The sequence below is a fragment of the Giraffa tippelskirchi genome, chromosome 2 (genome assembly GCF_054371585.1).
Source record: "Giraffa tippelskirchi isolate mGirTip1 chromosome 2, T2T-mGirTip1v1.2.pri, whole genome shotgun sequence".
Classification (NCBI taxonomy): domain Eukaryota; kingdom Metazoa; phylum Chordata; class Mammalia; order Artiodactyla; family Giraffidae; genus Giraffa; species Giraffa tippelskirchi.
In genome coordinates, this window is record NC_137276.1 from 85,022,078 (window position 1) to 85,046,098 (window position 24,021).

At 39.0% G+C, this 24,021-nt stretch overlaps 1 protein-coding gene across 2 annotated transcripts in view; it reads left to right on the forward strand.

Annotated features, from left to right (window-relative positions):
- The first annotated feature begins 2,838 nt into the window (after positions 1 to 2,838).
- Positions 2,839 to 24,021, forward strand: part of LOC145539796 (uncharacterized) — a 634,383-nt gene continuing 613,200 nt past the window's right edge. For both annotated transcript variants that reach the window (XR_014077963.1, XM_081573949.1), the window contains exons 1-2: positions 2,839 to 3,642; positions 9,042 to 9,149. The gene's annotated coding sequence lies outside the window, so the exon portion shown is untranslated. The remainder of the gene's footprint in view (positions 3,643 to 9,041; positions 9,150 to 24,021) is intronic.

Here is a 24,021-nt window from a genome sequence, read left to right on the forward strand (position 1 = left end):
TTGTGGGTATTTTAGAGTTCTTTGTTATAGACTGATGGGGGTGGGTGGGGCTGGGTGGGGGGTATGAGGGTGTAAAGGGTGTGGGGTATGGGAGCGTGGGGGATAAAAGCCTAGACTCCCCTTTTAGTCTTTGCTGGGATGGGTTGGGCCTCAGTTTTTATGTAGTGTTTTGCTGAAATAGAGTGTTAATTGCCTAAAAGTTTTCTGTCTCCCTGGTGGCTCAGGTGGTAAAGAATCAGCCTGCAATGCAGGAGACCTGGCTTTGATCCCTGCATTGGGATCATCCACTGGAGAAGTGAAAGGTGACCCATTCCAGCTTTCTTGCCTGGAGAATTCCATGGACAGAGGAGACTGGAGGGCAAAGAGTAGGACATGACTGAGTGATTAAAACTTTTCTGTCTTGTTAAGCTGCCTCTTTCCTGGTTCATTGGCTATGGGGAGAGTAGGCTTTTGTTTGGGCTTTTTTACTCTGTGTCCGTTGGTATTTCTATGTTGTTGGTTTCCCCAGCTTGCAGTCTGGTGCATATAAAGCAAAAAAGAAAACCCAGGGAACTCATCAGCATATCCTTCCTTGAGTCTCAACATCTGCACATGATCTGCCTTCTTCTCTCCACCCTTTGGGGCTTCTGATGTTTGCATGTATGTCTATATGTACGTATGTATTTAAAACAGAGGAATAGTAGACATTTGTTTCAGGTGTACAACATAATGATACCATATTTGGATATATTGTGAAAGGATGACCATAATAAGTCTAATTAACACATCAACACACATAGTCATAAAATTTTTTTTCTTCTGATGATGATTTTTAAGATCTACTCTTAGTTCAGTTCAGTTCAGTCGCTCAGTCGTGTCCGACTCTTTGCGACCCCATGAACTGCAGCATGTCAGGCCTCCCTGTCCATCACCAACTCCCGGAGTCCACCCAAACCCATGTCCATTGAGTCGGTGATGCCATCCAACCATCTCATCCTCTGTCGTCCCCTTCTCCTCCTGCCCTCAATCTTTCCCAGCATCAGAGTCTTTTCAAATGAGTCAGCTCTTCACATCAGGTGGCCAAAGTGTTGGGGTTTCAGCTTCAACATCAGTCTTACCAATGAACAGCCAGGACTGATCTCCTTTAGGATGGATTGATTGGATCTCCTTGCAGTCCAAGGGACTCTCAAGAGTCTTCTCCAACACCACAGTTCAAAAGCATCAATTCTTCTGCGCTCAGCTTTCTTTATAGTCCAACTCTCACATCCATACATGACTACTGGAAAAACCATAGCCTTGACTAGATGGACCTTTGTTGGCAAAGTAATGTCTCTGCTTTTTAATATGCTATCTACGTTGATCATAACTTTCCTCCCAAGGAGTAAGCATCTTTTAATTTCATGGCTGCAATCACCATCTGCAGTGATTTTGGAGCCCCCCAAAATAAAGTCAGCCACTGTTTCCACTGTTTCCCCATCTATTTCCCATGAAGTGATGGGACCAGATGCCATGATCTTAGTTTTCTGAATGTTGAGCTTTAAGCCAACTTTTTTACTCTCCTCTTTCACTTTCATCAAGAGACTCTTTAGTTCTTCTTCACTTTCTGTCATAAGGGTGGTGTCATCTGCATATCTGAGGTTATTGATATTTCTCCCAGCAATCTTGATTCCAGCTTGTGCTTCCTCCAGCCCAGCGTTTCTCATTATGTACTCTGCATACAAGTTAAATAAGCAGGGTGACAACATACAGCCTTGATGTACTCCTTTTCCTATTTGGAACCAGTCTGTTGTTCCATGTCCAGTTCCAACTGTTGCTTCCTGACCTGCATACAGGTTTCTCAGGAGGCAGGTCAGGTAGTCTGGTATTCCCATCTCTTTCAGAATTTTCCAGTTTATTGTGATCCACACAGTCAAAGGCTTTTGCATAGTGAATAAAGCAGAAATAGATGTTTTTCTGGAACTCTCTTGCTGTTTTGATGATCCAGCGGATGTTGGCAATCTGATCTCTGGTTCCTCTGCCTTTTCTAAAACCAGCTTGAACATCTGGAAGTTCACGGTTCATGTATTGCTGAAGCCTGGCTTGGAGAATTTTAAGCATTACTTTATTACCGTGTGAGATGAGTGCAATTGTGTGGTAGTTTGAGCATTCTTTGGCATTGCCTTTCTTTGGGACTGGAATGAAAACTGACCTTTTCCAGTCCTGTGGCCAGTGCTGAATGTTCCAAATTTGCTAGCATATTGAGTGCAGCACTTTCACAGCATCATCTTTCAGGATTTGTTAAGCAACTTTCAAATATGCAATACAGTCTTATTAGCTATATTAACTATGCTATACATCACGCTATATAATTAGACCTCATTGATCTGTACTTGAACCGTTAAGGTGAGACGAGCTCTGAGAACCAAGACCAGCTGCTCTGGGACCCAAACATCCTCCCCAAGACGGAAGTTACCGCACCTGGCGGCGAACCGGTGATGAAATGAGAAGGCCGTGTCTCAGTTCTCAGAGGGAGAAAAAATGAAAGCAAACAGGCGCAGGATGTGCTGGTGAATTGCAATTTCAATGCTTGAGGCCCCTTGCAGGCTTGACTTGAACATGGCTTCTGTGAATCCCCAGTGCTTCCATACAATCAAGGGCAACAAGGTGCACAAGTGGTCCATGGCGCTAGTGGGGAGTACTACTCTCTGTGGAAGGAGTTGGAGCGCTCAGACTCTTCTGAGCAGACATGGGAGGAGGCAGAGGAAGTACTGCCTTCCAGGAATCGCAGCCACAAACCAGGACCATGCTGCGTGGTCCTCACCACCCTGCCCTGCGACGGGCAACCAGGGAGCGGAGCAGGATCCCTGGGCACGCATGCGCACAGTGCGCGGAGCAAGGCAGGCATGGCTGCGTGCGGTCTCAGTGAGCCGGGGAAAGCTCTGAGGGCCTCGTTTCTGTCCGCGTCAGTTCCAGCTGCCAGGCGTGCCTGGTTGTGTCTCTGCCCCAGGGGAGCCCAGCCCTGGTCGACCTGGCTCTCTACCTATTCCAGTTGCAGCCGCACCCGAGCCCGGCGCCAGCCAGAGACCAGCCATGGATTGGTCCTGCCCGGAGCCACCTGGTAGAGCTGCCCCGAATCTCCAAACACGTAGATGTGAACCGAGAGCTGGAGGGGACCGCGCCCAGCACAGGGGGCCTTGGCCATCACTGAGTTTGGAGTCATCAGCACTGAAGACATGAATCCCTTCCTGGCTGCCTACCGAGTGCGCCTGGCCCCTGGGCTGCATTCAGAGGCTCTGCTAGGCTGAAACCGGTAACTTGTTGATCCCTGGCCACAGGCTGGCGTGTGTGGCCAAACTGTACTTGAGACCACCGCCGGGCCTGCCTTTTCCTGACGCTACGCCTTCATGTGGGTTTCTCTGCTTTCGCATACTTTGTGGACTGGGGTGACAGATGGCCGGGCCATAGGCCCCCTCTTCTATTCCTGCTCCCCTCTCCTTTTGCCCCCGGGAGGCTTCACCGCCCTGTTCCAGGCTTCTGCCTCCACCGTGGCCCCATCTGCATTTGGATACCCACCCTGTACCTGAAAGCCAGCAGAGGTGAAGGGACGGCCAACTTGCCCACCATCCCACAAAATGTGGACACAGTTGCAAACCAGTCTTCATTATTGACTGCCAGACAGCTTGTGTAAGTAGGTATGATTGAGCAGTGAAAATTCTATGCCAGTCTCTTTGGGGTGAGCAGGTGGACACCATTGGGTGCTGCCTTATTGGCAGGGGTCATCAATACACCAGACATATTCTGGATGGGGGAAGAGGTGGCTGAAATGGGTGAGGGGTCAAAAGGTAAAAAGCCTCCAGTCATAAATTAAAGGTCGTGGGCATGTAACATACAGCATGATGTTAGTCTTGTGTATTATATCCAAGGTTTGTAGTGGTACTTAATAGGAAGATTTGGTAAAAATACATCAGTCTATCTTCCTGGAAGTGGAAGCTGATTTTCTTTTTATATAGATTATTTGTATCTCTACTTACTTAGAATTTATTTTACTTATTTTTAACTTTACAGAAAGAGTCTCATGCTGAACTTGTTCTTTAAGGACTTTTTTCATGTTAATATCATACTGTTGGGAGTCATCCAGAAGGCAGCATATCCCAGTGTAGTTTATTAGATCTGGCTGCTGTGTATATATACTGTTTTATTCATCCAGTAGCCTGTGGATGGATATTTGTGATGTTTCCAGTGTGAGTAATGATGGTGTGAGCAAACTTTTACACGCATCCTGTCTTACATGTGCTAAAGTTTCTCTTGAAATAGATCTAGGAGTGGAATTGTTAGGCTACTGATTATGTAAAACTTAAACTATAGAAAATAATGCTAAACTCTTTTTTAGAGTGGTCTCACTAATTTAATGTTACTACTAGTAATGTGTTAGTGATACTACAGATCCTTACTGAGCAGCACCCTGAAGACTTTCTCCAGGCAGTAAGCCGGGGTAATTATGGGGCTCCCTCAAATTTTCCCCTCTCAGGCATCACTTATTGTCAGTTGTTGCCTAATAACCAATATATAAAATTTACTGTTGTTTATTTTTGGCTTTTTTTGGGGTTGTTTTTGGCAAGTGAGTCGGTCTGGTCCCTGATTCTCCATCTTGTTTGAAAGTAGAAGTGTTTTAAAATCATTCTAGCCCCTCTTTTTCTGTAGTAATTGTCTCAGCTTTTATTTATAAAATCGTTTGTGTGTGTTGTCTCTCTACTTGATTTATTTTGCTAAAGCTTTATTTTGTTAGTTTTTCTAAATAGCCATCTTTTTTTTTTCTTTGCTAGTCTTCTCTATTTTATCTTTGTTTTCTTTTATCCCTTATCTTGTATTTTCTCTAGTTTTTACCCTGTTATTTTTCTAACCTCTTAATTTGGGCAATTAATTTGTTACTTAGGGGACTTTCATTTTTTTCCTTTAATGTTCATACTTAAGGCTATAAATTTCCCTCAGATTACTACTCTTACTATAACACATGAATTTTGCTACATAGTTTAAAAGCTTTTAAATCAATTCCAGATATTTTAAAATTCTCATTATGACCTCTTTATAGCCTTGAGTTATTGATCAGAATTTAAAATAAAGTTTCAAATAAGTGGGGATCAAAAATTTGTATTATTATTGTCTAACCTAGTTGCATACTTATTTTTATAAAATCATTGAAGCTTTCTTTATGACCTAATTCATGATAAATTTTATTAATAGTCATATGTACTTGAAAACAACATTTTGATTCTATTTGGTGGATGCAGAATTCACTGTATGTTCATTAAGATTTTTAGTTCTGTCCTTCAGATCTTGTATATCCTTGCTGATTTTTTTTTGTCTATTTGACTTCTCAAAAGTTGAGAGAGATATTCTGAAATCTCTTACTATGGTGGTGGATTTATTACTCTGTCCCTGCAGTTCCAATAAAATTAACTTTATATGCTTTAAGGCAATTTTATTAGTAACTATGTATTTAGAATTACTTCATCTTTTTGGAGAATTGAATTAAATAGTGAATTGAATTATCTGTCCCTAGTAGTACATGTTACTTTAACATTTATTTTATCTGTTATTATATAGTTTCAGCAACTTTCTTTAGTTGTATTTGCTTCATATTTCATTTTCTATCCTTTTACTTTTACCCTTTGTGTTTTCTATGGTTTAGGTATATCTTTTATAAATAGCCAATTTTAAATTTTATAAAATCCAAATTGTGATTTTTATCTTTTAAAGTTTTAGTTGATATTTATTTATGCTAATTACCAATATACTTGGACCAATTTTAAATATCTCGGCTTATTATTTCTGTTTTCTCTTTCATTTCTATTTCTTTTCACCTGTTTCACTTCCCTCCCACCTTTAAATTTATAGCTGTATCTACTCAAAATGCTGGTCTAGGAATTGTTTGTTACTGATCCAGCAAGGTAAGACCTCAGTGTGGTTGATGACGTGGTTCATGTACACTCTGATGTAAAATCTTTCTCTTGTTAAGAACTGCTAAATAGTTCACAGACCAGCTTGGTGGACTACATTTTGAGAAAGACCATTTAGTGTGTATTCCCATCCTTTGTGAGATCCCAACCTTCAACATCCTGATAGTATCTAAGCTTTTAAATATGGGTTGTTATGCTATGTTTCTTTTTTACTTTGAAAATAAAATTCTTTCTTGCCCTCTCTTTAAAATAGCAACCAACTTTAAGGTAACAGCCAAGATATTGGGTCTCTTTTATTCATACATCACAACATCTCTTGTATTTGTTTGCTCTCTTTTTTAAGAGAACAAACATAGCATGTTTATCAAGCCTTTCATTTGACTGATATTGGGCTGGATATGAAATTCAAATTTCTAAGTTATTTTCCTTCCATATTTTGGAAATTTTACTCCTATAGTGTTCTTACAGTCAATGTTGCTTTTCTTGAAGAATACCTGCTGGCTCAGATGGTAAAGAATCTGCCTGCAGTGCAAGAGACCTGGGTCGGGAAGATCCCCTGGAGAAAGAAATGGCAACCCACTCCAGTATTCTTGCCTGGAGACTCCCCATGGACAGAGGAGCCTGACAGGCTACAGTCCATGGGGTCACAAAGAGTTGGACACGGACTGAGCGACTAACACACACATGGTTGTTTTTTTTTGTTAGCTTTTAGAATTTTCTCTTTCTTATTCTTAAATTTTAGTATAATGTGTGGATTTTTCTTTCTCCTCTTTGGCATTCTGTAGGTGTTTTCAATCTTACTCTTGTTATCTTTTAAAAAATCTGCGAGATTTATCTACATTATTTCTTCAAATATTTACCCCTCTTTTAAAATTTTCTTTTCTTTCTGTGATTTATATTATTTGGATTTTAGCACTTCTATGTCTATTCTTTCTACCTATTGACTTCTTTTTATTTCTAATTTCTCTGCATTTTCTTTCTTTTCTCAGCATGATCCCTTTTCAAAGTGTATCTTATCTTTCTGTTCGTTGTTTCTACAGTAATCTTATTTTTAAAGTATCTACTTGACTATTTTTAATGTACTTTTCTTTTACCATATTGATACATTCTTCTCATTTAAAAATATATTTCATTACGGTGATTTAAAATGATTAAGTTTAAATCCTTTTGCTTCTGATGGAATCTAGAATACAGATAGCTGTACTCTTTAAGTATCTTATCTTCTTGGTTAGTGGCCTTCTATTTCCTGGAGGTATTTTTCACTTTATCAAGCCGTGAATGTATGGGAAGGCCAGACCCCTGTCTCTATCACTAGGGTTAGGGTTAGTGTGGAAAGGTCCAGGCAGTGGAAAACTGAGTCAGTCACTCCTCACTCTAAAAAAAGAAAGCAGGGTTTTGCTCTTTGCCTCTCAGTTTTAGGTGGGGATCTTTCTTAACTGTAACAACTTCCAAAAGTCATTACCTTGTTCTTTTTTTTTTACACCGTGTCACGCTGGCTTCTGCCTTTGATTTTGCCTTCGTGGGGAGGAACACTTGGACCAAGTCTGAGTTGCTATAGATGTAGGGTAGGTATTCTTTGTCTCAAGAGTACATTTTTCTACATTATGCTGGGCTGCTCCTTGTGCTGGCTGAAGCCACTCCTTCTGTCTTGCAGTAATTCAGAACAGCCTTCTGTCTTTTATTTCAAGGATTTCTTATATGTTTTTTGGTGTCTTTGGTTGATCTTGGGTATGAAATGCAATAACTGCCTGCTCACCTTCCTAGTAGGACCTAGAAATAGATCCACTGCCCTTTGCTTCTGTTTTTAGGGGCCAACATTTTTTTTTTTCTCCCAGCACAAAGTAACATATAGTTTTGTCTTATGATTTTATTTTTACAAAGTGTTTAGAATATAAACATAGAATATCAAATACTATACCAAAGCTCTTTGTCTGTGTTCCATCCCCCATCTTTAGCCATATACAATAACATGTTTTTAATCCTGCAAGCTTCTTTCACCTTATTATATTGAGTGTACTTCTTTTGCTTTGTTCTTTTTATTTTAATGGTTTTAGTGTTTATTCTTAATATGGTGCATAATATTCTAAAAATTATATACTAAAATTTATTAAAGCTGTGTTATGATTAGATTATTTTTGAGTGTATTTAGGTTATTTTTACTTCTCACTACTAGAGATAAGTATAACATCTTTAAAAATATATCTTTTTCTTTTGATTTATCAGTTTAGATTTATTTTAAGAATGAGATTACAAGGTCCATGGATGTAAAAGCTTTATGGCTCTTGATAAGTATTGCCAAATTGCCCTTCAAAGAATGATGCTATTCTTTGAATGGTTTTCTATACACTTATTCTGATGTATACTTAATTGCATATGCACAGACTTGTTGTATATCACTTAAGACAAATCCTCTTCTGTCTTTTTTACACTACTCTGATTACATTTTTTCAGGATACATTAAATTAAAATGGTGATAGACCATGTTCTCTTTTTTTTAAATCCACTATTACTTCCAAATAGCCCTGTAAAATCCTCTTAATTCTAATTCTAATTTAAGTAATTAGGAATATAAATATAAATTAAGACAATGGGTGATGTTTACTCCCTCAGATTCTACCAATATAGAGAGCACATATTACTCATATAGTTTGAAGTCTTAGGTCTCCCAGAAATGTAGAAAATATTTTTTGAAGTCAGTGTTACTTCCAGAAGTTGTCTGAAATTATGACTATCCCCCTCTGTTTAGAACCATATAAGTCCTGGGGTTTTGTGTCATGTAAGAAAGGGCTGGGAATTGAAAAGAACAGCTGTTAGGCTTCTTTCCAGCTCTGAAGCCTGGTACTCAAACTACATTTAATTTGACCTAGAAAAATGCAAAAAGGTACCATTTTTACACGGTGAAGGCCTGCTCCTCATACCTGCTATTTTCTTTAAACAGAGATTCTGAATATCTTGCTTACATTTTTATTGTTCAGTATAATTTATAGGATTCCTGAAATAATTATGGTTAATATGTGGTAAGCACTATTTTGGATACTCTGTGTTTAACCCCTGCATTAATTTTTGCTGCATAATAATGTCAAAGATTTGGGGATTTACAATAATAAACATTCCTTTTCTCCCTAGGTTTTCTGTTGCTTAGGTTGGCTCATGTCTGTGGATTGGGGTCTCGTCTGCTTCACCAGTACCAGTGGCTGTCTGGGGCATGCTATTCTCATTGCAGACCACAGAAATGTAAGTCAGCAGGCCAAACCACGCAGACTTATTTAAAACTTCTGCTTGCATCACATTTGCTCACATTCTGTTGTCCTACACAAATCACTTGGCCAAGCCCCACTGTAGTGGGCTGGGATATATACTCTGCCTCACAGTGGGAGGCAGTGAAAAGTCACATGGCAAAGAGTGAGGACGTTTAACTTTATTAGGAAGTGAGTGAAGAATTGAGAGTAATAATCTTGTATATCATAAACCTCGAAGCAGCTGTATAGATTGTCTATTGTTAACTCACCATCATCCCTGGCCCTTACGTTAAAGATGCCGATTGCACTGCATTTCAGGGGAGAAGCCTAGCATATTAATTGGCTTCAGCTGCCATAACAAAATACCGTAGACTGGCCAGCTTAAGCAACAGATATTTATTTCTCACAGTTCTGGAGGCTGGGAGCCTGAGATCAGGATGGCAGCATGGTTGGGTTCTGGTAGGAGCTCTCTGTTTGGCTTGCTGCCTTTTCACAGCAACCTTATGTGGTGGGTGGAGAGAGGGAGCAAGCTCTCTGTGTCTTCTTATAGGAGCACCAATTCCATTATGGGGGGCCCACCCTAAAGACCTTGTTTATTAAATCTAATTATTTCCTAAAGGGACTGTCTCTAAATACCATCACATATGGGGGTTAGGCTGTCAACATGTGAATTGTGGGGGGGACACATTTCAGACCATAGTACCCAAGGGCAATATTTTCTGAAACCCCTAGCCTCCTGGGTCAGATTCTGTTAATGAGAAACACTTAACTGGGATATCCAATGTTGAAAATTTGAAGACATTGTATGTCAGCAGATGGGCGGGTAAAAGGCAAAGAGCATGAAGTTTACTTTGAACTCTGGCCACTTTTCCCAATCACTTGCTTTGGTGCTGGGGGCAGCTGAGATGGGCCATCAGCAGAGGTTTTTCCATGATGCTTAAGTCTTCTCATTTCTGAAAGCAGTGGTGGTTTCCCTGATTTTGTAAACACTTTTCATATTTTCCTGAAGTTAAGATGCCATCCATTGTGTCACTAAGAAAGAAAAAGGCTACTGTTAAAAAGCTAAAATTTTTTAATTCCGAGGATTTTTATTCCACACTTTGGAAAAAAGACTCTTAGACTTATTTGGACAGCTCTCAAAAATATGTGTGCTAAAAAACATATATCGCAGTTGTACATACATAAAGATGCAAATATGAGCGCTGTCAATTTGCTGTTATTACTGAAATAACCTCATATTCAGAATTTTGCTCTTATGAATCATTTTTCTCCATTTAGAGGCCCCAGTGTCTGTGTTTTTCCACCCATCAGCATTGATGACAGATCATTTCTTAAAAGAGTGCTCCATCGTTATCTCCTGTCTTTTTCCTTCCAAGCTGCTAAAAACTGCTCTGCCATTCTGGTTGGAGTTAATCTTGATTTTCTGTCAACTCATATTCTATTATATCCTCGAAGAGTACTTGAATGGTCTGTGAGGATTTGCAGTGGTTCAGGTAGGCCACTGGGAATAACCATGAGATTCTGTCCTTCTCAATGAGCTTATTCTTTACCCATCTTAATACACATTTCTGCAATGTCTCAAGAACCAACCCAATTGATGGGTTGGGTAGATTTTCTGGATAAATCTGTTCGGAGGACATTGAGCTAGCTTAGTGGCAAACCATTCATGTTTCTTGAGCACATACCATAACATTTTGGGGGAAGAGCTTATTTTTGTCATTGTCATTTTGCAGTTTGCAATTAAATATGAAACCCATGGAATGTACAACAACAAGAGTGAACCTTAATGTAAATAAGGACTTTGAGTGGCAGAGATGTATCAGTGTTGGTTCACTGGTTGTCATAAATGTAACCCCGGTTCAGGGTGTTGATGAGGGAGGCTCTGCATCTGTGGGGGCAGGAGTTATATAGGAATGTTCTGTGTTTTCTGCCCAATTTTGGTGTGAATCTAAATTTGCCCTAAAGAATAAAGTCTATTAAAAGTTAAGTATAACAACGACTTTGCAGTCCCATAACAAATACAGTTATTGGCAACTATCCATAGCCTTATAGATTTAGGCTCCTTTTTTTGTTTTAAACTTTTTGTTTTGTTTTGGGGTACAGCTGATTAATAATGTTGTGATAGTTTCAGGTGAACAGCAAAGGGATTCAGCCATACATATACATGTATCCATTCTCCCCCAACCTTATAGATAGGGGGTTTGGGATGGACATGTGCACTGCTATATTTAAAATGGGTAACCAACAAGGACCTACTGTATAACATGTGGAGCTCTGCTCAGTGTTATGTGGCACCCTGGATGGTAGGCTGCTTTTTATAACCTGCATCATAATCTCGACCTCTTTAGCACCTTTATCAGTGATAGTGTCATCACTGGAGTTTCTTTAGCATTTTCTATTTGGCTAATAAACAACTAGTTTTATTAATTTTCTCAATTGAATCACATGTTGCTAGAAATTAAGCAACTTCTGTTCACAATCAGCAAAGTTTCTGACAAATTGATCCTTAGGGCCTTAAGGGTGATTCTGGGTGGTGCATGGATTATTTGCATAAGCCTCTCTTTCATCTCTTTTTGATGATTTGGTCATTTCTCCTGCCTTTATTTCCCCTTTAGTTTGGGTTCCCTTAAAAGCAGAGCCTGAGACAAGGACATGGGTGCATAGAGAACATATTTAGAAAGTGGTCTCTGAAGGCAGGTGGTCTGGGGCATTAATGTCACCCCTGGGGATATTTACTGTCCCTTGCACCCCAATTTCCAGGCTTTTCTGAGGGAGAAAAGCAGAAGCACCCTTATTGTTTTGAAGAAAGGGAAAGAATGATGACGAAGACATAGTGATGGCTGCTGGAAGGTGCTCTGCTGGTTCTGTTTTTTCTGTGATACTTGCTGGGACAAAATGCATAAAGTTGAGACTTGGCATGATCTTATGACATGTATTTCCCCAGCTTTTGTTTGCATTTCCGCCTCTTCATCACCTGCTTGGAATGGATACTGCCTGTCTCTCCTAAGTGTGTCTTCTCTGCGTTCTCTAGTTCACTCCAGACCCCTATCAGCCCACCATCAATTAATAACTTGGCAATCTCACTGTAGAAGTCAGACCCCAGTGAGTCTGGTTGACATGCATTCATTTAGCAGAGCCTGTTCACTCCTCATCGCTCTTCTGCACGTCGGATTCTGAACTCTGGTCCCTCCACCTAGGCATTGCCATCCCTGGAGGCCCTGCTGAAGCAGCCTGCCAGCATTGGTCTTCTCCTTTGCTATGCCGTAGACGTGTTACGTCCTACAGGGAAGAAAAAAGAAGTCTGCAATAGCAGCTGATTTCCAGGAGGATAGCCGTATGTTCAGGAGTAACCCTGCATAAGGGGGTAGTTTACCAGAGTCAAACTCTGGGAGCAGTTACGAAGGAGGATGCTCACATAGACTGGAACCTTTAGGAAAATTTCCATAAGGGGCCCAGGTCTGAGCAGTGGTTTTGAATTGAGGAGTGATGTTGATAAAGACTCCTAGGACACATTCTTTTGGAACCTGGGCCTTCCAAGCAAATGCCATTTTAAAATTCGATCTTATTCCCCTCTGGTCACCAAATTGTCTGGTAAGTTAGTCGAAGTCTATAGACCCTACGAGCAGGCAACTTGGTTGTGGGATTGAGGTCTGAATGTATGTTTGCCAAGGAGGTTGGTGACTGACCTGTTTAGCAGTGTCCTTGGAGAGGCTTGGTGGCTTACTTGTGTATGGAAAGTCTGCATAAGAGTCGTAGATTCAGTGGGACCCATATGAGGGAGAACCTGGTAGCCTGCTCTTTGAGACAGCCAGATTTCTGGTGAAATTGCTGTCCCTGGCCCGGTGGATGACACTGACCAGCTCCTGGGTGGACCTGTACCTTCTGGAGCCATGCTTCCCTCTTCTTCATCGCTAGGAAAGAACTGTAACCATTTGCTTTTCCATGGCTATTGTGGGATGAAGCCAGGGGTCAAAGGTGGCTGGAAGGAGCATTAAACCTTCCCTTTGTCTGCTTATTTCTTGTGAGGCTGTGGTGTCTGTAAACGCTCACTTGTTAGAAAACAGTTCACTTGCAAGCTCCAAAGGCCTTGAATGATGTACCACAAGAACTTAGGGTCACTTTTGGAAGGCATTGTGTTTGAGGCTCAGACTTGGGTTCAAATCTTAATGCTGCCCCTCCAGTGAAAACCTTGAACCATGGGTAATTCTCTTAGATTCTCTGAGTCTTGATTTCCTCTTTATATGGTGGTTAATTATACCTGTCTCATAACACTGTTGGCAGATTAAATCAAATGATGTAAAGTGCCTGGCATGGAGCTCCAGAAATGTCATTTCCTTTTTCATACAGACTAATATGTGATACCTGAAGCTAGAGCCTTAAAAGTCCAGTTTAAAATTAATGAAAAACTAAGATATTTAATGAATTATTTTAAAAAGAAACACTGTGAGAAAAATCTTTAGATTTAAGCCAAGGAATTCTGAAGCTGGAATTATAGCCTTATTTCCTAAATGTAATTGTTTTCGGTGACTATTTTATTCATTTTTATATGGAAGAAATATGTCATACAGAAGACATGGGCTTGGTATAAAGGCATCTGATGAAGTGCCACTAATTAAACACATAATTTGGTACAGACTGTGTACCCAACATATTCTGGCACATAAAATATTTACTCTGATAGACTGAAGCTGTTGCTCTGAACTGGGTCTGAGTTGTTATTGAGACTGAGTGTTTTTAATCTAGCAAATGATAATGACTTCATCACTTCTGACTTTGTATGTCTGGTTTCAGCCTGGAATGAGATTTTATTGCTGTGCTTTCAGCTTTTTGTAAGAGTGCTTGATAGACCCTCTCTGCTGAGTTCCTGTTTTTGAAAAGAACATTAAATACTTGTTAATTTATATTTATATTCAAAAGTCTAAATCTGGGCTAAACATAAGCTAGACTCCTAATTATGAATTTTCTTTCTATTTTCAGTTTTATGTGAAAGCCAAGAATTTGCACAGCACGAAGAATAGATAAGCTCCAAGTTCCTTTGCAAAGTGCTTTGATATTTTGGTCTTTGCTCTCCTCAGTTCCTGCTGCACTTATACTAGAAGAAAGGTCTAGTTTTGGTCCTATTCTAAGTAGGTGTGTTTTGGGGGGAAATCTCCCTAAACCCATGCTTTAAGAAAGTACTACTTGGCTTTATTTCAGTTTCAAGAGTGCCTAGTGTATTTGTCTACTTCCAGAGATGCAAGTTCTACTTTAGTTCAACTTTAGTTTCCTTTGCTGAGTCTCTGTGTGGCTTTTAGAGATTCTAGACTTCAGATTTGTGACCTCACAAAGCAGGGGCATGGAATGAAGAAATTTGCTCATATTATCTAAAGCTCACGATTTAAGCTGTAAACGTCTCAGGCATTAGTGTTTTTAGTACAGATTGTGGATCAGTTAGTCCAGGGTGAGTGTGGAGCTGAGAGTCTGCATTTTTAACAAGCTCCTAGGTGATGCTAAAGCTACTGTATAAGGACTACACTGAGTAGGAAGTGTTCAGCCGGCACATTTTAAAATTTGCCTGCTAGGACTTGAATGTGTGTTGTTCCATTTCTTAGCTCTGTGACTTTGAGTAGGGCATTCAGCTGCTCTGTCTCTCAATTTTGGCATCTGTCAAAATGGGAGTAATTAAAATGGTATTTAGCTCTAAGGGTTCACTTAAAGAACAACTGTTACAGTTCATGTAAAGTAGTTAACACCTGATAGCAACATGATAACTACTGATAAATATAGATAGAGATTTTATCTGGTGAAATGTTTCTCAAGAATTGGAGGGGCAGAGGAAGGCATCCTAATATTTATTTACTTTTGCCTGATAAGTGTTTCAGTGACCAACTGTCACAGTTTTCCCAGAACAGTCTTGATTTTAGCACTGCAAGGCTCACATCCTAGGAAATGTCTTTCTTCTGAGCAAATGAGAACAACTGGTCACCCATGGCTCAGACGGTAAAGAATCTGCCTGTAGTATGGGAGACCTGGGTTTGATCCCTGTGTTGGGAAGATCCTCTGGAGAAGAGAATGGCTACCCACCCCAGTATTCTTGCCTGGAGAATTCCATGGACAGAGGAGTCTTGCAGGCTATAGTCATGGTGCCGCAAAGAGTTGGACATGACTGAGCAACTAACACTCTCACATGCTTTATATACTTATTTTGAAATCTTCACAGTAACCTCATAACAGGTAGCATTACCTGAATTTCATAGATGAGCCATGCTAGTAAGTGGTGAAACCTCTCTTCAGACCTGCCTTTGAGTCCTTCTATGTTCCATTACATCTTTTGTACGCTCAAATGTTCCTATATTATTAGTCTTTCAAAATGTATGTAAGAAGCCTATTTGGTGATCATGCCATCTGGTCCCATCACTTCATGGTAAATAGATGGGGAAACAGTGGAAACAGTGGCTGACTTTATTTTTCTGGGCTCCAAAATCACTGCTGATGGTGATTGCAGCCATGAAATTAAAAGACACTTACTCCTTGGAAGGAAAATTATGACCAACCTAGACAACATATTAAAAAGCAGAGACATTACTTTGCCAACAAAGGTCCGTCTAGTCAAGGCTATGGTTTTTCCAGTGGTCGTGTATGGATGTGAGAGCTGGACTATAAAGAAAGCTGAGCACCAAAGAATTGACTCTTTTGAACTGTGGTGTTGGAGAAGACTCTTGAGAGTCCCTTGGACTTCAAGGAGATGCAACCAGTCCATCCTACAGGAGATCAGTCCTGGGTGTTCATTGGTAAGACTGATGTTGAAACTGAAACTCCAGTACTTTGGCCACCTGATGTGAAGAGCTGACTCATTTGAAAAGACCCTGGTGCTGGGAAAGATTGAGGGCAGGAGGAGAAGGGGACGACAGAGAATGAGATGGTTAGATGGCGTCACCGACTTGATGGACATGAATTTGGGTGGACTCCGGGAGTTGGTGATGGACAGGGAGGCCTGGCGTGCTGCGGTTCATGGGGTCGCAAAGAGTCAGACACGACTGAGCGACTGAACTGAACTGAACTGAAGATAAAGGAATAAAATATCTTTAACTTCCGTGAGGTTATTTTAATACAAAAATCAGTAAGTAGTAAATAGGAATATTCTGGACACACCAGAATCACAAGGCTACCCTGGTCCACAGTCTGAGGAAAGGTGACTCATCTCAGAACCTTGCTTTTTGTAGACCAAATGAAATGGACAGTTGGGTTAAGATGAAACTTAGAGGCAGAATATTTAAATAATCCTGGGAGAGGGTGGGTATTTGAGGAAGTAGCTAGGGAAAATCTGATTTTATTACTTTTTTCTTCCCGACCCTTTTTTCCTAGTCTTCTGTAAAAATGACCAGACATGTGTTCTTTATCTTTCTGCGTTTCTCTGTCTTTGTAAAAGATTAATTGGAGCAGATTCAATTGAGCTTTGTCCAGTGGCAACATCAAGAGATGCCCGAGCGTAAGAAAGTCCTCAGATTATCCCATCGTCCTGTCTGAGCTTTTTATGTGACAGCCAGAGAACCATGTCAGCTGGAGTCCTCCCCTTTGTCTTCCCTGAAACAAATGCTGTTAACTCCAAAAAGACTTCTGCAGATACTGAGCATAGAATTTGCTCAGTTTTACTGTTAAGAAAGCTACTGTCATTGCTGAAGGAATTTTTAACTCCAAACCAAACCAGTTTTCCTCAGTTGGATGTAGCCACAGTGAACCTGGGCCTTGGCAGAAGTCTTACTTTTATGTTCTAAAAATGGATTTGGACACGACTTTAACATAAAAGCTTTTAAACATTTAAAAATTGAATACATTAATAAATAAAAATATAAGATATAAATAATAAAAAATAAATTGATGCCAGTTATCTTAAAATCTGTAGAATCAATGAAATTTCAAAGGAAGGACCCTTTATTATACATATTTATTTATGTATATTTTAAACTGTTTTAATGTGTAATGGATTTGAAATGTGTAAATCTTTGTTCAAACACTTGTTTACAAACATTTTTATGGAAAGATAGAAAGTGAAATGGAAATATTTTCCCCATTTCATCTATTTGATTTGTCTACAATTTTAGTTGGAGATAAGAAGTGTGAGTAAATTACTTTTTGTAAATAAACTGCACATGTCAATAAAGATCAATATAATTATTGAGAAAAACAGTCATTGAAAGATAAGAATTAGTTTTATTGTAGAACGTTTATAATTACCCTATATCAGTGTTTTTCAAAGTGTGATTCCTGGGCCAGCAGCATCAGCATTATCTAGAAATTTGTTTAAAGTGAGCATTATTGTGTTCCACCCAGATCTATTTTCAGAAACTGTACAGGAGGGGCCTAGCAGTCTGTCCTTTAAACTTCCTAGGTGATTTTAGTACAGGTTCAAGTCTAAACCATTTAGAAGAGTGTCTGATGGGTCATTAAGATGATACACCTTTGGCAAGGTTCAAGAATTAGACCCTAAATTGATGATTCACAAATTAGACAACCTCTTTCTCTCTCTGCTTTCTAGCAACGTGATAACTATGGGACATTGTGGTCTTAGAAAAAGAATTTGAATTTTAACTGTGAAGGCCTAGTTTTAAGTGGCAACTTTTTGTATGTAAGTCACTTAAGTACTTTGAGCCATGGTTTCTAATACATAAAATGGGATAATACTAGCCTCCTCCCAACTCAGTCTCATAGAGGAGTTGTGATCAAATGCAGACATACAAATGAGGGCAATTTTTAAATTATCCAATGCTATGCAAATGTTACTTTTCATATGATCATTAACTGCCGGTATGATTACAATACCCCAGATTTTTCCTTCTCACCTTCCCCCTCTTTGCCCCATTAAATTTGATTGCTCTTGAAATTTGTTTTGCAAAGCAGAGATTAAAAAAAAGAAATGGGAGACTTTTCAAATTAGAAAAGAAACCAGCGTTCTTGCAGTTTCTTTTCTATATGAAATGATACATATGGATTTTTTCTTTGTTTCGTGAACAGTCTTTTAAGCCTTTAATCCACAAGGTAAAATGAATCAGTAGCACACTTCAGTGATACCATGGCAATAATAATGCATTTGGAACGTTAAGTGTCAAATTTCCCTCACATATTTCAAAAATTGTTTTACATTTTTCTGGTTTAACCTCTCTTGACACCAGTGAACTTAAGGCTTGTAATTGAAGGATAAGTGAGCAAAAAAGCAGTTCAAGTGATAATATATCCATTTCAATTCCTATTTTCTGGACGGAGACCTTTTATGCTAAGTTCATGTGAGAGTACATTTTTATGACAAAATTATAACCCTCAAATAGATGTTACTCAGGCAGGCTGAGATCTGTCCTGGTGTAATGGATTTTGTGACAATAAAATGCAAGAAAGTCTCCCAAAAGCTTTGCCTAAGGAATTTCTGTCAGTAGCCTCTATGCTGCCGAAATTTTCAAGATGCTATTATGACTCATTTCTACTCATTATAGAAAAGTGACTTGGTATTTTAATCATGAGATACAATTGTGTTGAAAAAAGGAGAAAGAAGCATAAAGGATAGTCTGAAAAATTGCCATGTATTCATTAGCTGTACTATTTGGTAAATTTTGTTGCTTTTGAAATGGTTTTACATAATAAAACCTTCTAATTTATAAGATTGAATATATTTGTTTCTCCTAATTTGAGTTGCACTAATAATTTTCTGTTTGTCACTAGTGGAATGAAAAGAAGGCGTCCTTTGCAATGAGAGGTAATCTGAACTTAAATTCTCCTAAGTTCTTTCTTTCTTCCTGGAGTGGTAGAATACTGCTTCTTCTCTCTTTTCAGTTTTTTTTTTCCCCTTGAGGGAAAGTATGTGAAGTTGTCTCATAATATTGCAACATGTGCAATTAAAAATATCACAGCATTCATAAGGACCAAATACTATTTCTTTTTCTCCCTCTGGTTTTACTGAGATATAATTGACATAACATGGTGTTAGTTTAAGGTGTGCAGCTTGTTGATTTGATATATGCATATATGGTGAAATGATTACCACAATAGGTTAGTTAACACCTTCATCACTCATATAATTGCTTTTTTTTGTGATGAGAATGTTTAAGATTTACTCTCTTAGCTTTGAAGTATAGGATATAATTTCGTTAGCTGTTGTCACCATCCTATACGTTAGATTTCTAGAAATTATTCATGTTATAGCTGAAAGCTTGTACTCTTGGACCAGTATTTCTCCATTCCCCAATCTCCCATGGCTAGCAACCATTCTTTATTCTACTCTGTTTCTATGAGTTTGGCTTTTTATATTTCACATATAAGTGATATATATTATTTGCCTTTCTCTATCTGACTTATTTCACTTATCATAATGCTTTCAAGACCATACATTTCGTCACAAATGGCAGAATTTCCTTCTTTCTTATGGCTGAATAATACTGTTCTTTATCCATTCATCTATAGCTCGACTCTTAGGGTTTTTCAGTTTCTTGGCTATTGTGAATAATTCTGCTATGAACATGGGAGTGCAAATATCTCTTTGAGATCCTGATTTCTTTTTCTTTGTGTCGTGGTCTGGGTGGGGGTTGGAAAAGAATTTCCAGACATGAGACAGAATGAGAGGGAAATAAAGTTTATTAGAGTGGGAGATGCTGTTAAAATAGCGAGCCAACTCAAGGGAGAACTGACATTGAGAAAGGGTCCTAAGTCCACTTTTATACCCAGGGCACAAGGAGTGGGATAGGGGTCTTGCAGGTCATTTGCTGATTGGAAGAGGTACATATACTAGGTGGGGGGAAGAGTAAGGCAAATACCTTCTCCCTATGGGATAGGAGGGGAGATAGGTTATACTGCTCAGTTCAGTTCAGTTCAGTCGCTCAGTTGTGTCCAACTCTTTGTGACCCCGTAGACTGCAGCACTCCAGGCTTCCCTGTCCATCACCAACTCTTGGAGCTTGCTCAAACTCATATCCATTGAGTCAGTGATGCCATCCAACCATCTCATTCTCTGTTGTCCCCTTCTCCTGCCTTCAATCTTTCCTAGCATCAGGGTCTTTTCCGGTGAGTCAGTTCTTCCCATCAGGTGACCAAAGTATTGGAGTTTCAGCTTCAGTATCAGTCCTTCCAATGAATATTCAGGACAGACTTCCTTTAGGATGGACTCGTTTGATCTCCTTGCAGTCCAAGGGACTCTCAAGAGTCTTCTCCAACACCACAGTTCAAAAGCATCAATTCTTTGGCGCTCAGCTTTCTTTATAGTCCAACTCTCACATCCATTCATGACTACTGGAAAAACCATATCTTTGACTAGACAGACCTTTGTTGGCAAAATAATGTCTCTGCTTTTTAATATGCTGTCTAGTTTGGTCATAGCTTTTCTTTCAAGGAGCAAGCATATTTTAATTTCATGGCTGCAGTCACCATCTGCAGTGATTTTGGAGCCCCCCAAATTAAAGTCTCTCACTGTTTCCATTGTTTCCCCATCTATTTGCCATGAAGTGATGGGACTGGATGCCATGATCTTGGTTTTCTGAATGTTGAGTTTTAAGTCAACTTTTTCACTCTCCTCTTTCACTTTCATCAAGAGGCTCTTGAGTTCTTCTTCACTTTTTGCCATAAGGGTGGTGTCATCTGCATATCTGAGGTTATTGATATTTCTCCAGGAGGATCTGAAATCCATTAATAGTTACAACATGGGGGAGGGGAGGATAATAAGTGTCTGGTTTTTTCTGTTCCTGCATTCCAAGACTCTCCTTGGTTTTATCTGCTCTTTGGTCCTTGGGTCACCATACTTTGCATGTGTACAGAGAAGGGAAATCATATGATCATTCTCTTTTTAATATTTTGAGGAACCTCCATATGCTTTCCATAATTGCTGCACCAATTTATATTCCTACAGTAGTGTCCAAGAGTTCCCTTTTGTTTGCATCCTTGCCAACACTTTGTTTTCTCTTGTCTTCTTTATAATGGCCATCCTGACAGGTGTGAAGTGATATCTCATTGTGATTTTGATTTTCATTTCCCTCATGGTTAGTGTTGCTAATCACTAATGGAAATGTTGTCTTCTTTGGAAAGGTCTATTCAGGTCCTCTGCCCATTTTTTTATTCAATTGAGTTGTTTTTTTTTTTTTTTGTCTCTTGAATTGTATAATTGTTTGTATATTTTGGATATTAACTTATCAGATAGATGGTTTGTAAATATCTTCTCTGTTTCCACAGGTTGCCTTTTCATTTTGTTGATCATTTCTTTTGCGGCACAGAAGCCTTTTAGTTTGATGTAACCCCACTTATTTTTGTTTTTAATATCACATTCCCAAAGCATCGCCAAGACCGATCTCATGAAGCCTTTTACTTAAATTTTCTTCTAGTTTTATGGTTTTAGGTTTTATGTTTCAGTTTTTAATCCATTTTGAGTAAAATAGTTTCCATCTGCATGGAATATCTTTTTCTATTCCTTCACTTTGAATCTGTGGGCAAACTTAAAGCTGAAGTGAGTGTCTTGTAGGCATCATATAGTTGAAAGTGAAAGTGAAAGTTTTAGTTGCTCAGTTGTGTCCAACTCTTTGCAACCCCATGAACCTTAACCCACCAGGTTCCTCTGTCCATGGGATTCTCCAGGCAAGAATACTGGAGTGGGTAGCCATTCCCTTCTCCAGGGGATCTTCCCAATACAGGGACTGAACCCAGGTCTCCTGCATTGCAGGCAGATTCTTTGGTGTCTGCGCCATTAGGGAAGCCCATCATATAGTTGGGTCTTGGTTTATTATTCATTCTACGTCTTTTGATTATAGAATTTAATATAAAATTTAATTTATTTACATTAAAGTAATTATTCATAGATAAGTACTTATGGTGCCAAATTATTGCATTCTGGATCTATTGCTCTTCCTTTGCTCTTTTTTCTTCTCTTAATGTCTTCCTTTAGAATTGAGGACTTTCAGTAGTGGTGTGCTTTGATTCCCATCTCTTTATCCTTTGTATATCTACTATAGGTTTTTGCTTTGTGATTACCATGAGGCTTACATAAATTACCTTGCAGTCTCTTTTACATTGATGACACCTAACTTCAATTGCATACAAAAACTCTACCCTTTTATTCCACACGTTTTATGTTTTTGATGTCCAGTTGACCTCTTTTATATTATGTATTTATTAACAATTTATTGAAGCTAAGTTATTTTTTAATACTTTTATCCTTTAATCTTTATTACTAGAGTTAAATAGGTTAATATGCCACCATATTAAAGATAGTATTGTGAATTTGAGTATATATTTGTCTTTGCCAGTGTATTGTATGTTTTCATGTTACTGATAGTGCCCTTGTATTTCAACTTGAAGAATTCCTTTCACCATTTCTCATAAGTCAAGTCTAGTGGTGATGGGCTCTCAATTTTCATTTGTCTCAGGAAGTCTTTATTTCTCCTTCATTTCTGAAGGAAAACTTTTCTGGATAAAGTATTTGTGGTTAGCAGTATTTTTCTTTCAGCACATTGAATATATCATTCTAATTGCTCCTGAACCGTAAGTTTTCTTTGAAGAAATTCACTAATAGACTTATGGGGATTCTCTGGTAAGTAACAAGCTTTTCTCCTCTTGCTGCTTTTAAGCTTCTGTGTTTGTCTTTAATATTTGACAGTTTTGCTATAATGTGTCTTGGAGAAGATTTTTTTCATTGAATTTGTTTGGGGACCTATGAGCTTCGTGAACTGCAATGGGCAAATCTCTCCCCAGATTTTGAAGTTTTCAGCCATTATTTCTTTAAAGAAGCTTTCTCTTTCTCCCTTTCTTCTCCTTCTGTGACTCTCTAATTTGCAGATTTCTTTTCTTAATGGTATTTCATAATTCACATAAGCATTCGCTTTTCTTCTTAATTCTTCTCTGGTTGGATAATTTCAAGGTTCTTTTCTTCTGTTCACAGATTCATCTGCTTGATCCATTCTGATGTTGATGCTATCCATTGCAGCTTTTCATTTTATTCATTGCATTCTTCAACTCCAGAATTTCTGCTGGACTCTTTTTTGTGTGTGTGATTTCTCTCTCTGTTAAACGTCTCATTTTGTTTGTGTATTGTTTTCTCAGTTTCATTGAATTATTTTGTATGTATTTTCTTGTAGCTCCTTGAGCTTCCTTTAAACAGATATTTTGAATTCTTTCTCAGGTAAATGGTAGATCTCCATGTTTTTGGGGTGAGTTACTGAAATATTATTGGTTTCCTTTGGTGGTATCCTGTTTCCTTGACTTTCAATGTTCCTTGAAGTTTTATGTTGCTGTCTTCACATTTGAAGTAGCAGTCACTTCCTCCAGTCTTTACTGACTGATTTCAGGAGAGAAATAACTTTCCTTCAGCCCTGTTAGGAATTCTGAGACTTTCTCAGACTTTCTATAGCCTGCTCCATACTTTTTACTACATCTTATGGCAGAATTTTTAAGCTTGTATAACTTCTCTTGATCCTGCATTATACCAGGCTGGGCGCCGACAGCCTCCCTTTTACTTTCCCCAGAGAAGTGCTCAAAATTTAAGTTTGTGGTTTCTCTTTGGCCCACAGATTCAGACCTGCTTTGTTTTGAGTATGTGCTCATTGTCTGCTAAAGTGTGTTTTCACTACTATTGGAAGCATACACAGGGAGCTGGCCATGAGGTGTGTATATTTGTGTTTCTGTGTGTGTGTTTGTGAAGTGGTTGGAGTAACTGTGCTGGTTGGGGAAATCTGTGGGCAAGATATCCCAGTGACTCATAGGCAAGCCTCCAGAATGGAATGTGTGATGTGGTTGGAATCATTCATGTCTCTCTGATGCATTCTACTCCCTGCTGCTGTTCTCCCAGCTGCTCACTGCTCCCAGCCATGCAGCTCATGACTCAGTATGCTGGATGACACCGGAGAGAAATGGGCCTCCTGGATAGTA